Genomic DNA, 14794 nt, shown 5'->3' with positions numbered 1-14794 from the left:
ATCAGGCAGGGCTCAAACAACTTAGGAAGAATCTCAGACATGTCAAGAAGTTTCTCACACAGTCAGAAAGGCTTTCAAACAAGTCATGAAGGGTCTCAAACATGTCAAGAAGGGTCTAATATATGTCCGGTGGGGTCTCAAACATGGCAGGAATCATCTCGAACAAGTTAGAAAGTGTCTAAAATAGTCCAGAAGAGTTTTTAAATATCTAAGTAAGAGTCTCAGACAGGAATAGTCTCAATACATCAGGAATGGTCTTAAACACACTTGGAAAGGTCTTGAACAAGTCTGGAAGAGTCTCAAACAAGTCAGACTGGGTCTCTAAGTTGTCAGGCAGAATTTTAAGTATGTCTGGAAGGATCTCAGACAGATATGGAGAGTCTCATATGCTTTGGGAATCATCTCGAACATGTAAGGAAGCATGTCAAAGTCCTTAGGACTAGTGTCAGATACATCAGGATGGGTCTCAGGTACCTCAGGCAGTATCTCAGTCAAGTCAGGAGCTATCTCAAATATGTCAGGAAGGGTCTCAAACATGAAAGGATGGGTCTGAAACAAGTTAGGAATTTCAAACATGTCAGGAAGTGTCTCAAACAGGTTAGGAAGGGTTCCATACAAATCAGGTATCTAATTCCTCAGACAGTGTTTGAAAGAAGTCAGGAAGGGCTTAAATAAGTCAGAGTCTCAAAGAAGTCAGAAATCTTAAATATGTCAGTAAGGGTCTTAGCTTATACAGGGATAGTTTATATATAAGGGAATGCTTTTAACCACTCTTTCGTCAGCACAATGTGCTGAGCTTCTAGCCATAGCTGTGATGTGCTCAGAATTCCAGAAAGGGCCAGAAATATGTAGCTGTTCCATCTCCTTCCCACTCCCCCATATTTGCTTTATGGCCAATTGATAGAAGGTCAGATTCTTTTGACATAACTTCCAGGTCATGGTCAAAGAGCCAGTGTTTATTTCCTTCTCCATGCATTTATATCCCAGCTGTCAGCTGGGATTTTTTCAACAGCAAAATGAATCCAAGCTTAGAAGCACCTAAAGTTTTTTTTTTAAACCCTTTTATTTGGATAACCTATGTTAAAATTAATAGCACTTAAGAATTCTATACAAAGAGGGGCGCCTGGGTGGCTCAGTCACTAAGCATCTGGCTTCGGCTCAGGTCATGGTCCCAGGGTCCTGGGATCGAGCTCCGCATCGGGCTCCCTGCTCCGCGGGAAGCCTGCTTCTCCCTCTCCCACTCCCCCTGCTTGTGTTCCCTCCCTCTCAAATAAATAAATAAAATCTTCAAAAAAAAAAAAAAAAAGAATTCTATACAAAGAAATTCAGCAAGCAAAATTGCCATCATTTTTTTTTTTTAAACAGAAAGCCAGGAAGGGGTCTTGTGGTGTAGAAATTAAACTGTGGCATGCCTGTGATTAGTAGTTTACATCCTCTTCCAGTGGAAAATAAACACAGTGTTCAGCGTGGCTGGGTTCTTCACTTCCTTATTTATAGAGGCGACTGGGTGTCTTTATCAATTTGTTTACTATAAATGTTCCAATTAAAAGCAAAGCTTTGTCTTCATGTAAAACTCATATTGCACAAGCTTGCCTCTAATTTTGCATTGTTTAGCTCTAGCAGATGTTTCTTACCCAAAAGAGAGGACTCTGTGTTTGTGCAATGCACAGTAAAACAAACAAACAAACAAACAAACAAAAACACCTCTCCTGAACTGTGTTTTAGACAATGTCCGAGAAGATGTGAAAGCCAGCAACTGTTGGTTAAAAGGTAAGAGAAGGAGATATGTGGAAAGTTGTTATGCCTTAAATCTAAAGAATTAAGGATGTAATACCTTGGAAAAGAATACGAATAGTTCCTCAAGTCTCAAGAATTACTGCATATGAGAACAGTATTGAATTACAATTTGTCAAATTAATAACCACAATAATTAAAAATAGATGACCTAATTTGGTCTCATAAATTATTTTTGAGAACCACTGACTGACTCATGCCAAGGTGTTTCTGAGGTGAAGATTTAGTCCTGCCCTGATGTTTCCTCCCAGCCAGCCTCAGGTTAGTGACCACTGCCTAGCCCTCTGATTCCCCGGGGCCCTGGCTTCGTCAGCTTGAGCAGCAGGAAAAATGTCAGCCAGGGTGGTCCAGGGCAAACATCTTCCAGAGACATATACTCAGTATGTTTTTGGTGTGTTTCTTTGAAATCTCGATCTTTATCTGCAGACCACGTAATAGGGAAACAGGGACACTTAATGTGGTGGATTAAAGATGGCTACAAGTTCTTTGCCCCTCTCTCCATTAAGAGGTTCAATTTATTTCCCCTCCCACTGTATCTGGGTGGGCCTTGTGACTCTTCAACCCATAGAATGTAGTGGAAGTGACACTGTGCCAGTTCTAGGCCCTTGAGAACTGGCAGCTTTCACTTTGCTCTTGGGACACTTCCTCTCAGAACCATGAAGTGAGAAGCCCAAGTGTCATGGAGAGGCCATGTGGAGGTGCCCTAGCTGAGCCACAACTCAACAGTTGGCATCAACTGCCTGCCCTATGTATGAGCCAGTTTGGTTGTCCCAGCCCAACTCAACCACCAGATGACTCTAGTCCCAGCTGACAGTAGACAAAGTAGAAGTTCCCAGTTGAGCCAAGTCAACCCAGAATAGATAGCCAAAGCAATTAAGAATTAGCTGCCCCTAATATTTATAGAGCGCTGCCATGTACTGTGCCCAGTGCTTTGTGTTCTATATTTTATTTAATCCCCAAACCACCCCAGGAGAGTGGAGTGATTATTATTATGTCTGTTTAACCAACGAAGAAATTGAGCTTCATAAAGGTTAAGTATCCGACAACATGGGTGCCTAGTGAGGCCTGAACTCAAACCCAGGCTGCATTTCAAAGCATGCCTCTCTGCCCTCCAAGTGATCTGCTTTAGCCAGATTAGGCAAAAGGGAATTCCCATATACGTTACTAGGCAAAAACCATATTGATTTACATGGAAAAACATATTCAGGGCTCAACTCAATGTTCCAAAGAACATTTTTTTTTAAAAAAAAACCTTTTTAGGGGCCTGGGTGGCTTAGTTTTAATCGATTAAGTGCCTGAGCTTTGATCTCAGCTCAGGCCTTGATCTTAGGGTCGTGAGTTCAAGCCCTGTGTTGGGCTCCATGCTGAGTGTGGAGCCTACTTAAACAAAACAAAACAAAACAAAACAAAACAAAACAAAACAAAACAAACCTTTTTACTCTGGAACATTTCCAAACATATATACTAAGTAGTACAGTATATGAACCACCATGTTCCTATCACCTGGTTTCAACAATTAGGGACAGATGGCCAATCTTGTTTCATCTATATTCCCAGCTACTTCTGTCACCCCACCATGAGATTATCTCAAAGCAAATCCAAGACATTATATCTTTTCATCTGTAAATATTTAAGTATGTATCTCTAAAAGATAAAAACTCTTCTTTTTCAAACATAAACATCATCACCACTAAAATATTGACAATATTAAATATTGACAAAATAAAAATATTGATAACTTTTTAAAAAAAGATTTTATTTATTTATTTATTTGAGAGAGAGAGAGAAACAGCATGAGAAGGGAGAGGGCCAGAGGGAGAAGCAGGCTCTCTGCTGAGCCGGGAGCCCAATGTGGGACTCGATCCCAGGATTCCGGGATCATGACCTGAGCCAAAGGCAGTCGCTTAACCAACTGAGCCACCCAGGCACCCGATGATAACTTCTTAATATGATTTATATCCAGTGTTCAAGATCTTCCACATTATCTCATTAATTTTTTTTTTACAGTTGGTTTCTTCAAACTAGGAACCAGATAAGGTTCCTCATTACATGGAGTTAATAGGTCTCTTAAGTTGTTTTGATAGATAACCCCCGTCTTATATTCTTGCTATTTGTTTGCCCAAAAAAATGGACACATGTGTCCTGGAAAATTTCCCAGTCAGTATTTGGCTGATTGCATCCATCTCTCTAGTGTCATTTCATATATTCCTTTAAATCTTGTATTTCCTATAAGCTGGTAGTTAGATTTAGAGGCTTGATCAAATTCAGGTTTGATTTTATTGGCAAGAATACTTTGTAAGTGGTACTGTGTGCTTCCTATTGCACTACATCAGGAGGCCTGTAATGTCTGGCTGGCTCATTTTTAGTGATGCTAAGATTAATCGTTGGATTCAGATCTTGTTAGTCCCTGTTTTAAAGTTCCCGTCAAAGTTTCACTTAATGGAAAACATTGCCTTGATCCATTATTTCATTAGGGTTTGCAAATTGGTGAGATTCTAATTCTGTCCTTTCTTCTACCTTAATTAGCTGGGATTTTTCTATAATAAAGAACTTTCTCTTATCAACTATTTGGATACCCTGAGGTACAGTTCATATAGGAAGGGCAGAATAAGTGCTTAGTTCCTTACCTTTTTTTGCCAACATTGTCTACAGATGACCAAATAGCTTTTTAAAAACATCATTATAAGCCTGTGAATTTTAGCAGATTTGATGTATTTTAATCCATTACCTTCATTATTAATTTTTAAATTTCTCACTTTTAACAGTGTCATGGAGATATAATTTACATCCCATATAATTCACCCATTTAAAGTGCACAATAGAATGGCTTTCAGTATATTCACAGAGTTGTGCAACTGTTACCGTAATATAATTTTAGAACATTTTTATCATGCCAAAAAGAGATCCTAAACTCATTAGCAGTCACTCTCCATTCCCCCTAAGACTCCCACAACCCTAGATAGCCACTGGTCTACTTTCTGTCTCTACTGATTTGCTTATTCTGGACATTTCATATAAATGTAATTGCACAACATGTGGCCCTTGTCTGGCTTCTTTCCTTTAGTATAATGTTTTCAAGGTTCACCCAGGTTGCAGCATGTGTCAGTACTTTTTATCACCAAATAATATTCCATTGTATGGATAAACCATATTTTGTTCATCCATTCATCAGTTGATGGACCTTTGGGTTTGTAGTGGGTTGAATGGTGGCCTCCAAAAAGATACGTCCATCTCTTAACCCCTAAAACCTGTGAATGTGACCTTATTTGGAAAAAGGTTCTGTGCAGATGTAATTAAGTTAAGGATCTCAAGAGGAGATCATCCCGGTGGGCCCTAAATCCGGTGACAAGTGTCTTTATAAAGAAACACACAGAGGAGCGAAAAAGAGAATGACCTGTAAAGATTGAGGCAGAGATTGGAGCTTTGCAGCTACAACAAGCCAAGGAACAGAAGCCGGAAGAGGCAAGGAAGGATTCTGCCCTAGAAATTGCGGAGGGAGTATAGTCCTACCTGCACTTTGATTTCAGACTTCTGGCCTCCAAGAGTGTGAGAGAATACATTTCTGTTGTTGGTGGTGTTTTTTTTTTTTTTTTAAGATTTTATTTATTTATTCACAAGAGACAGAGAGAGAGGCAGAGGGAGAAGCAGGCTCCCCGCTGAGCAGGGAGCCCGATGCGGGGCTCGATCCCAGGCCTGGGATCATGACCTGAGCCGAAGGCAGACACTTAACCATCTGAGCCACTCAGGCGCCCTTTTTTTAAAGATTTTATTTATTTGAGAGAGAGAGAGAGAGTGAAAGAGAGAGAGAGAGAGCATGAACAGGGAGAGGGGCAGAGGGAGAAGCAGACTCCCCGCTGAGTGGGGAGCCCAATGTGGGGCTCAATGCTGGGACTCCAGGCTCACGACCTGAGCCAAAGGCAGAAGCTTAACCGACTGAGCCACCCAGGCACCCCTACATTTCTGTTGTTTTAAGCCACCCAGCTTATGGTAATTTGTTAGTGCAGGCCTAGGAAGCTAATACAGGGTTGTTTCCATTTTTTGGCTATTATGAATAATGTTGCAAAGAACATTCCTGTACAAGTTTTGTGTGGACATATGTTTGCATTTCTCTTGTGTATATACCTAGGGGTGGAATGGCTGGGTCATATGGTAACTACGTACTTAACATTTTGAGGAACTACTAAACAGTTTTCCAAATCAGCTGCATAGGATTTCAATTTCTCCACATCCTCACCAATACTTATTATTATGTGTCTTTTTTATTATAGCCATCCTAGTGGGTGGAGAGTGTTTTTGATTTGCATTTTCCTAATGACTAATGATACTGTGCATCTTTTCACATTCTTCCCCCTTCCCCAGTTTTACTGAGATATCTTTTCACATTTTTATTGGCATGCGAACATCTTTTAAGAAATGTCTATTCAGATCCTTTGTCCATTTTTAAATTGACTTGTCTTTTATTATAGAGTGATGAGTGTGTGTGTGTGTATTCTGGATAGAAGTCCCTTTTTAAATATATAATTTTCAAGATTTTCTCCCATCCTTTAGTTGTCTTCTCACTTTCTTGATAGTATTGTTTGCAGCATGAAAGATTTTAATTTTGATGTAGTTAAATTTATTTATTTATTTTTCCTTTTGTTACTGTGCTTTTCGTGTTGTATCTAAAAATCCATTGCCTAACCCAAGGTCCTGAAGATTTACTTCTATAATTTCTTCTAAAAGTTTAGGATCCAAAATCTAAATCTTTAGATTCAACTTTCACATTTAGGTTTTTAATCCATTTTGAATTAATTCCTCGGTATGGTGTGAGGTAAGGCTCCAACTTCATTCTTTTGCACATGGATATCTAGCTCCAGCACCATTTGTTGAGAAGATTCTTCATTCCCCATTAAATAGTCTTGGCACCCTTGTTAAAAATCATTTGACTGTAAAGGAATGGGTTTATTTCTGGACTGTCAAGTCAATTGCATTGATCTATATGTCTATCTTTATGCCAGTACCACATGGTCTTGATTATGATAATTTTGTAGTAAGTTGTAAAATAAAGTGTGAGTCTTCCAACTTTGTTCTTCTTTTTTAAGATTGTTTTGGCTATTGTGGGTCTCTTGCATTTCCATATTAATTCTAGGATTAGCTTGTCAATTATTGCAAAAAAGCAAGCTGGGATTTTGATATTGCATTGGATTTATAGATGACTTTGTGGGGTATTACTATCTGACCCATAAACATGTGATAAGTTTCTATTTATTTATTTATTTATTTTAAAGCTTTTATTTATTTATTTGACAGAGAGAGACACAGTGAGAGAGGGAGCACAGCAGTGGGAGTGAGAGAGGGAGAAGCAGGCTTCCTGCGGAGCGTGGCGCCCAATGCGGGGCTCGATCCCAGGACCCTGGGATCATGACCTGAGCCGAAGGCAGACGCTTAACGACTGAGCCACTTAGGCGCCCCTAAGTTTCCATTTATTTAGTTCTTTAATTTTTTTCCACAATGTTTTGTGATTTTCAGTGTATAAGTTTTACACTTCTTTTGTTAAATTTATCCCTAAGTATTTTATTTTTTGATGTTACTGTAAATGTAATTATTTTTTATTTTAATTTCAGAGTGTTTATTGCTAGTGTATAGAACCAATTGATTTTTGTGTATTGATCTTGTGTGTCCTGCAATCTTGCTGAACTTGTTTATTGGTTCTAATAGTTTTTTAGTGGATTTTGAGGATTTTCTATTTACAAGATCATGTCATCTGCAAATAGAGATAATTTTACTTTTTCCTTTCCCATATGAATGACTCTTTTACTTCTTTTTCTTTCCTAATTGTTCTGGCTAGAACCTCCAGTACAATTCTGAATAGAAGTAGTGAGTGCAGACATCTTTGTCTTATTCTTGATCTTAGGATCATTATTCATTTGTATGGTAAGACTATGTTTAGCTTTGTACGAAAATCCCAAATGGTCTTCCAAAGTGGCTGTATCATTTTTGGATTCTCACCAGCAATGAATGAGAATTTCTGTTGTTTCACATCCTTACCAGCAATTTGAATTGTCAGATTTGAGGATTTTAGGATTCTAATGGGTGTTTGTCGGTATCACATTGTTAATCCAATATTTGGTAGAACATACTGTTTTTCTTGCTCTGACATTTTATGCTGCCTTCCCCTTGGGAACTTACATTTGGGCTTTCTGGTATCATCTATGTAATAATAAGCTCCTTACCTTCTCCTGATTTCTTTCTTCCTTTTAAAAAATTTTAATTAATTGATTAGTTTTTATTATTTTATTTTAATTTTATTTTTAAAATATATTTATTTGTGTGTTTATTTGCCTTCTCCAGATTTCTTGGTGGAAAAGAGCTAGCTGCAGCCTTAAATACAGCTTTAAGTGCATTGCTGATAAGGATGCTACAGTGGCAGGGTGGGGTGGGGGAAGAAAGGATGGTACAGCATTTCTCTCTAATAAAATGGGGCCTCTCAAGCTGATACTTCCTCACTCACAGCCCTCAAACAGCACAGTCTTGAAGGTGCACTTCTAAGTTCTTGCTGGCAATTGGCTGGTCTGAGCTATGATGCCCAGAGAACTAAACTGCTCAAGGAACTGAAATATGGTTTGCTCAAAACAACTCATGAACACTTTTCTATCCATTTCTGCCAGGAATCCAAAATGCTGTCTTGGCGCAATCTCATAGTACGATTCAGTTGCCACCCACCCACATGTAGCTGGGCAAATTCTTGGCCTTGAGGGGGACTCTGAAGGCTCACCAGTTCTCTCCTCATCTTTCTCTCTGATCAGCTGGCCACATCCACATGGCAGTCCTGGGTGACATACTACTACAGTTCACTCTGGATACCCCACTTAAATATATATTTATTACAAAATAAAACACAGAAAAGCACACAAACATGTAGAATAGTGACTTATTATAAGGTCACATCTTCATAACTACCGTCCAGGTGAAGAAGTAGTATTTTGCCAGCCGCTCCAGAAGTCCCTCCATGTCTACAATCCTGATCTTATTAATAATCATTTCCTCATACTTCTTTATGGCTTCATTATGCAAGTGTGCACCCTCAGACACTCCAGTTGAGGCTTGCTCTTTAAAAATTATTGGTTCATCTTTTAAATCTCTTTTAATTTACAGGTTCCCTCTACATCCTTCACTCTTTTCCTTATAATTTGCCTGTTGAAGAACATGGACAATTTGACCTACAGCTTGAATTTTGCTGATGGCACACTCATGGTACATTTCAACATGTATTCTGTTCTCAGCTTTTCTTGAAAATAGCTAGATCCAGAGGTCTGACCAGACTTAGGCCAGATTTCTTTTGCAAGATTATAAGCAGTGCTGAGTTCTTTCATCAGCAGAGACATAGTGTCTGGTTGTGTCTCTTTTTGCAATATTAGCAGCTGTTGGTTCTTACTGCCTAAATCAATTAATTCATTGAGCCTTGTAAATGGTGATAATCTAATTCCATCATTTTATTTCCATTTATTAGTTGCAGTAATTTGATAAAGAGATGCTTCCCTGGTGTACTATTTGGTTATTTGGTGGTACAGTTTCTACAGGAAAAGAAGGATGTATGTTTGATTCTTTCCCTTTATTTACCAGTTTTCAGATGATGACTTGGTTCCTGACATCTTTCAAGGTGGCTAGTTTTTAAATGCCCAAAGAATTTAAGAACGTCAACACACTTTATGGGTTTTAATCCATTACATTTTTTTTATTGTGGTAACATATACATAAAATTTACCATTTCAACCATTTTGAAGTGCACAGTTCTGTGGCATTAAGTATCCCTTGTATTTTATACTTATTGAAGTTCAAATAGTCTCATGTGTTCCACTAAAAAAAACAACACAAAACAGGGCGCCTGGGTGGCTCAGACGGTTAAACGTCTGCCTTTGGCTCAGGTCATGATCTCGAGGTCCTGGGATCGAGTCCTGCATCGGGCTCCCTGCTGAGCAGGGGGCCTGCTTCTCCCTCTCCCTCTCCCTCTCCCTCTGCCTGCTGCTCCCCCTGCTTGTGCGCGCTCTCTCTCTCTGTGTTAAATAAATAAATAAAATCTTAAAAAAACACACACACACACAAAACAAACCTTTGAATATTTCTTAGTCCAGAGCCTTTTGAATGAAATTAGGAGAACCATAATCTCACATTTGCCTTCCTCTTACATCCCTACTTTCCAGTCACCATAAGGCAAACATGAGCCAAAGTGAGAAGTGAAACACCCCACCTCACGGATGCTGTCTGTGCAATGTCACAAGTTATGACTCACGTTTAGCCCAGAGAAAGTCACCAGAGTCAGTGGAAGGAGACAGGCTCTATGAAGTGTGCTGTGGCTGAAGTTTTAAAATCAATATAGTTTAAACATGGATGATGTTGAGATCTGAGCTGAATTTCTTCTACTCTGCATGTAGCTTTATTAAGATTCATCACTGGATTTTTTAATGTATGGAAATATTTGAGTTTCAAATATTTGAACATTTTTTTTTACATTGAAAAATATGTGCATGTAGAGATTTCCCTTTTGAACTTTAACCCAGACTTCAGCAGCTGAGCAGACAGCTGCAGAAACCTTGCATAATAACAGTTGAATGGACAAGTTGTCCTAACCTTTATCCATTTCTCTTGTTTTGAGCCAGTTGATTCCCTATTTTTATTTTGCCCATCTTCTTTTTGGGCTTACCCACTCAGTTGGACAAATAGTTGGGAATCTAGCCAGTAAGTGTATAGGGAAACGTGAGAAGTTTTTTTCTAAAGTCTATAGGTAAAATTTTCATGAAGAAATCAAAGTTCATATATAAATGAATTTCAGAAAGGTGGAAACGATATCCCTAAGAGCCCATGGATAACTGTGTTGGACATAAACCTTGCATCGGCCACCATCTCAAAATACTTTAAAAATTACTATACCCCCTTCCCCAATGTTGTGGTACCACTGTCTTAACAAATACTGGAGGGAAAAAGTTTACTTGGAGTAACAATGACAGGAGATTGATGACCATGTCAAGTATAATAGTATTTTCAAGTCTATTTATTAAAAATAAAGAGTAAATAAAAATGATTAATTTATTCATTTGACAAATATTTCTGAAGTGCCAATTAAGTAGAAGCCCTGTGCCTAGCACTGGGAACACAGCTATGAAAGGTCCTCACGTATCCAATGGTTAAGAGGGAGAAGCGACTGGGGCACCTGGGTGGCTCAGTCAGTTAGGCATCCGGCTCTTGATTTTGGCTCAGGTCATGATCTCAGGGTTGTAAGATCAAGCCCCCCGTTGGGCTCCTTGCTGGGTGTGGAGCCTGCTTGGGATTCTCCCTCTACCTCTGCCCCGCCCCACCTCTCCCTCCCCTTCTCTAAAAAAAAATAATAATAAAAGAAAGAGGGAGAAGTGACTGCTGTCAAGAACTGTGAAGAGTCTGAGATGGGTAAAGCAAATGTGATATATATACAACAGAATGCTAGCTGGCAATAAAAAAGAAGGAAATCCTGCCATTTGTGACAACATGAATGGACCCTGAAGGCATTATGCTAAGTGAACTAAGTCAGTAGAGAAAGATAAATATTGTATGATCTCATTTATATGTAGAATCTAAAACAACAACAGGAACAAAAAATCAAACTCATAGAAAATGAGATCAGATTTGTGGTTACCAGAGGTGGAGGGTTGAGGGTGGGGGAATTGGATGATGGTGGTCAAAAGGTACAAACTTTCAGTTATAAAAGGAATAAATACTGGGGATATAATATACAATATGATGCTTATCATTAATGCTACTCTATGGTATATTGGAAAGTTGCTAAGAAAGTAGATCCTAAAAGTTCTCATGACAAGGAAAAAAAAATTTTTTTTTTTGTAACCATATGACTAACTAAACTTATTGTGGTAATCATTTTGCAATATATGTATGTCAAGTCATTATGCAATACACTTTAAACTTATACAGTGCTATATGTCAATTATATCTCAATAAAATTGAAAAAAATTGAAAAAAGAGAACTGAAGAGTTTGAGATTTTACCTTGTTAACTTGCCACAGTTTCCTGGATGCTGGCAAGAGACATGTGACTTCTGGGTCAAAGACAAAGGATTTTGTTATTCATGGCACAGCAAGCCACATTAGCATGAGTGTATTTGCACTGGTTCCCTTTGCCCCCTCTGAGTCTGATGAGGGTGATGTGGATAAACTCAGGTGGATGCCTGCACGTACAGTGGATGGCATTACAGGACAAAAACTCTAGGTTAGGGAACTTGAATCTCTTATAAGAGATGGTAAGCATTCTTGCCCTTTGCTCTGGCGGGAATACCATCTCTATCTTCTAAGCCTGCTAGCTATACAAACATCTATGAAAACATCTATGGGACAAGCCAAGGCCAGTCTAGATCAGCCAATAGGCAACCACTCCCAGGCGTGTGAATGAGCCTTGCCAAGACTAGCAGGATTGCATAGCTGGCCTCCAGCTGACTGGAGCAATAAGCACTGTTATATATCACTGACGTTCTGTGGTTCTTTGTTACACAGTATTATTGTAGCAATAAACAGCTGATACCATCACCAGTGTCTTCTTAACCCCCAAATCTAATTTATCTTTCCCACTGTAACCAGAGCTCTCCTGAAATACAGATCTTATCAGGGCATACTCCTGCTGAAAAGCCTTCAACAGACTGCAACCTAGACATGGAATCCAAAGTTTTTGCTGGTCTGGTTCCCATTTTCATTTTTTACTTCACCCTTCACCTCTCTTCCCTCCCATCCTCTTTCTTGCTTCTGGCATTCCACTCACATAGACCACACAAATTTCTCTGCACTTAAAGAAATAAAAACATTCTTCAGAATATTTTTTAAGATTATAAGAGTTACTCATTTTAGTAAATCTGGGAAGGACAGAAAAGTACAAAGAGCATCACTCAGGGCAACCTTTCCCCTGGGTCTTTCTGCATATATGGTATATGCTAATATCAGACCTTTTTTTTTTAAAAAAGATTTTATTTATTTATTTGACAGAGAGAGAGAGAAAGAGCACAAGCAGGGGGAGTGGCAGGCAGAGGGAGAAGCAGGCTTCCCACAAAGCAAGGAGCCCGATGCAGGACTCGATCCCAGGACCCCGGGATCATGACCTGACCTGGAGGCAGACACTTAACCGACTGAGCCACCCAGACGCCCCATATCAGACCCTTTTAAAATTATTATTATCACTAGGTGTGAAGGTATTTCCTATTTAGAAAATCTGGAGAAATAAAAAACCATCACCACCAGTAATAGTATTAAAAGACAAATGAGGGCGCCTGGGTGGCTCAGTTGGTTAAGCGACTGCCTTCGGCTCAGGTCATGATCCTGGAGTCCCTGGATCGAGTCCCGCATCGGGCTCCCTGCTCGGCAGGGAGTCTGCTTCTCCCTCTGACCCTCCTCCCTCTCATGCTCTCTGTCTCTCATTCTCTCTGTCTCAAATAAATAAATAAAAAATCTTAAAAAAAAAAAAAAGACAAATGAGCACTTAAGAAAAGTAATCACAGTATTTACGATAGACAATGGGTTAATATCTTTATCACATAAAGAGTTCATACAAATCAACTAAAAAGTGTATATGCATTAATAAGAAAGGCAAAAACGAGAAGTGGCCAAAACCCAAACCAGACCAAATCAAAAACATGTTCAACTTTAAAAGGTGCAAGTGTGGTGCCTGGATGGCTCAGTCGGCTAAGCGTCTGCCTTTGGCTCAGGTCATGATCCCAGGATCCTGAGACCCAGCCCTGTGTCGGGCTCCCTGCTCAGCAGGGAGTCTGCTTCTCCCTCCCTAATTGCCTCTTCCCCCGCTGCTCATGCTCATGCTCTGTCTCTGTTTCTTTCTCTCTCAAATAAATAAATAAAATATTAAAAAAATTAAAAGGTGCAAGTTAAAAGAACAATGACCCACAATTTTTGGCTTGTAAGATTAGCCAAATTCAAAAAATAATAAATCTGAGTGTTAGCAACTATATGACTCTTGTATTTTGCTGGTGTACATGTAAATTTTTATAATCTTTCTAGAGGGCAACATAGCACTGTTTGTCAAAAGACCTATAAAATTCTGACTCTGATCCTACAATTCTACTTCTAGGAATTTATCTTAAAGAAATAATCAGACATGTATGTGTAGAATTATGTTCACTGCAAGGCAGTGTAATAGAAAGCAAGTAGAAATAATATGGCACTGGCATAAAAACAGACACATAGACCAATGGGATAAAGTCAAGAGTCCAGAAATAAACCATAGCATATACAGACAACTAACTTTTGAGAAGGGTACCAAGAATACACAATGGGGGAAAGATTAGTCTCTTCAAAAACGGTGTGAGGAAAACTGGATATCCACATGAAAAAGAATGAAATTGGAGGGGGGCACCTGAGTGGCTCAGTTGGTTAAAGGTCTGCCTTCGGCTCAGGTCATGATCCCAGGGTCCTGGGATCCAGCCCCATATTGGGCTCCCTGCTCAGTGGGGAGCCTGCTTCTCCCTCTCCTGCTCCCCCTGCTTGTGCTCTCTCTCTCTCCCTGTCAAATAGATAAATAAAATCTTTTTTTTTTAAAAAAGAATGTAATTGGACTCTATCTTACACCGTACACAATAATCAATTCAAAATGGATTAAAAACTTAAACATAAGACTTGAACCTTAAAACTTCTAGAAGAAAATATAGAAAAAATAGCTCTTTGATATTGGCCTTGGCAATAACTTTTTGGGTATGACATCAAAAGTTCAGACAACAAAAGCAAAAATCTACAAGTGGGACAACATCAAACTGAAAAGCTTCTTCACAGAAAAGGAAACATTCAACAAAATGAAAAGGCAACCTACAGATGGGGAGAAAATATTTGTAAACCATATATCTGATGATGGGTTGATATCCAAAAAAATATAAGGGACTCATACAACTCAACAGCAAAAAAACTCCAACAACCTGATTAAAATGGGCAAAGGACCTATATAGACATTTCCCCAAAGAAGACATACATGGCCAATGTACATGAAA

Source organism: Mirounga leonina, unplaced genomic scaffold, assembly GCF_011800145.1.
Source record: "Mirounga leonina isolate KUSES-001 unplaced genomic scaffold, KU_Mleo_1.0 Mir_101609, whole genome shotgun sequence".
Taxonomy (NCBI): domain Eukaryota; kingdom Metazoa; phylum Chordata; class Mammalia; order Carnivora; family Phocidae; genus Mirounga; species Mirounga leonina.
The sequence above is the reverse complement of the archived record's forward strand: the minus strand, read 5'-3'. Positions refer to the sequence as shown.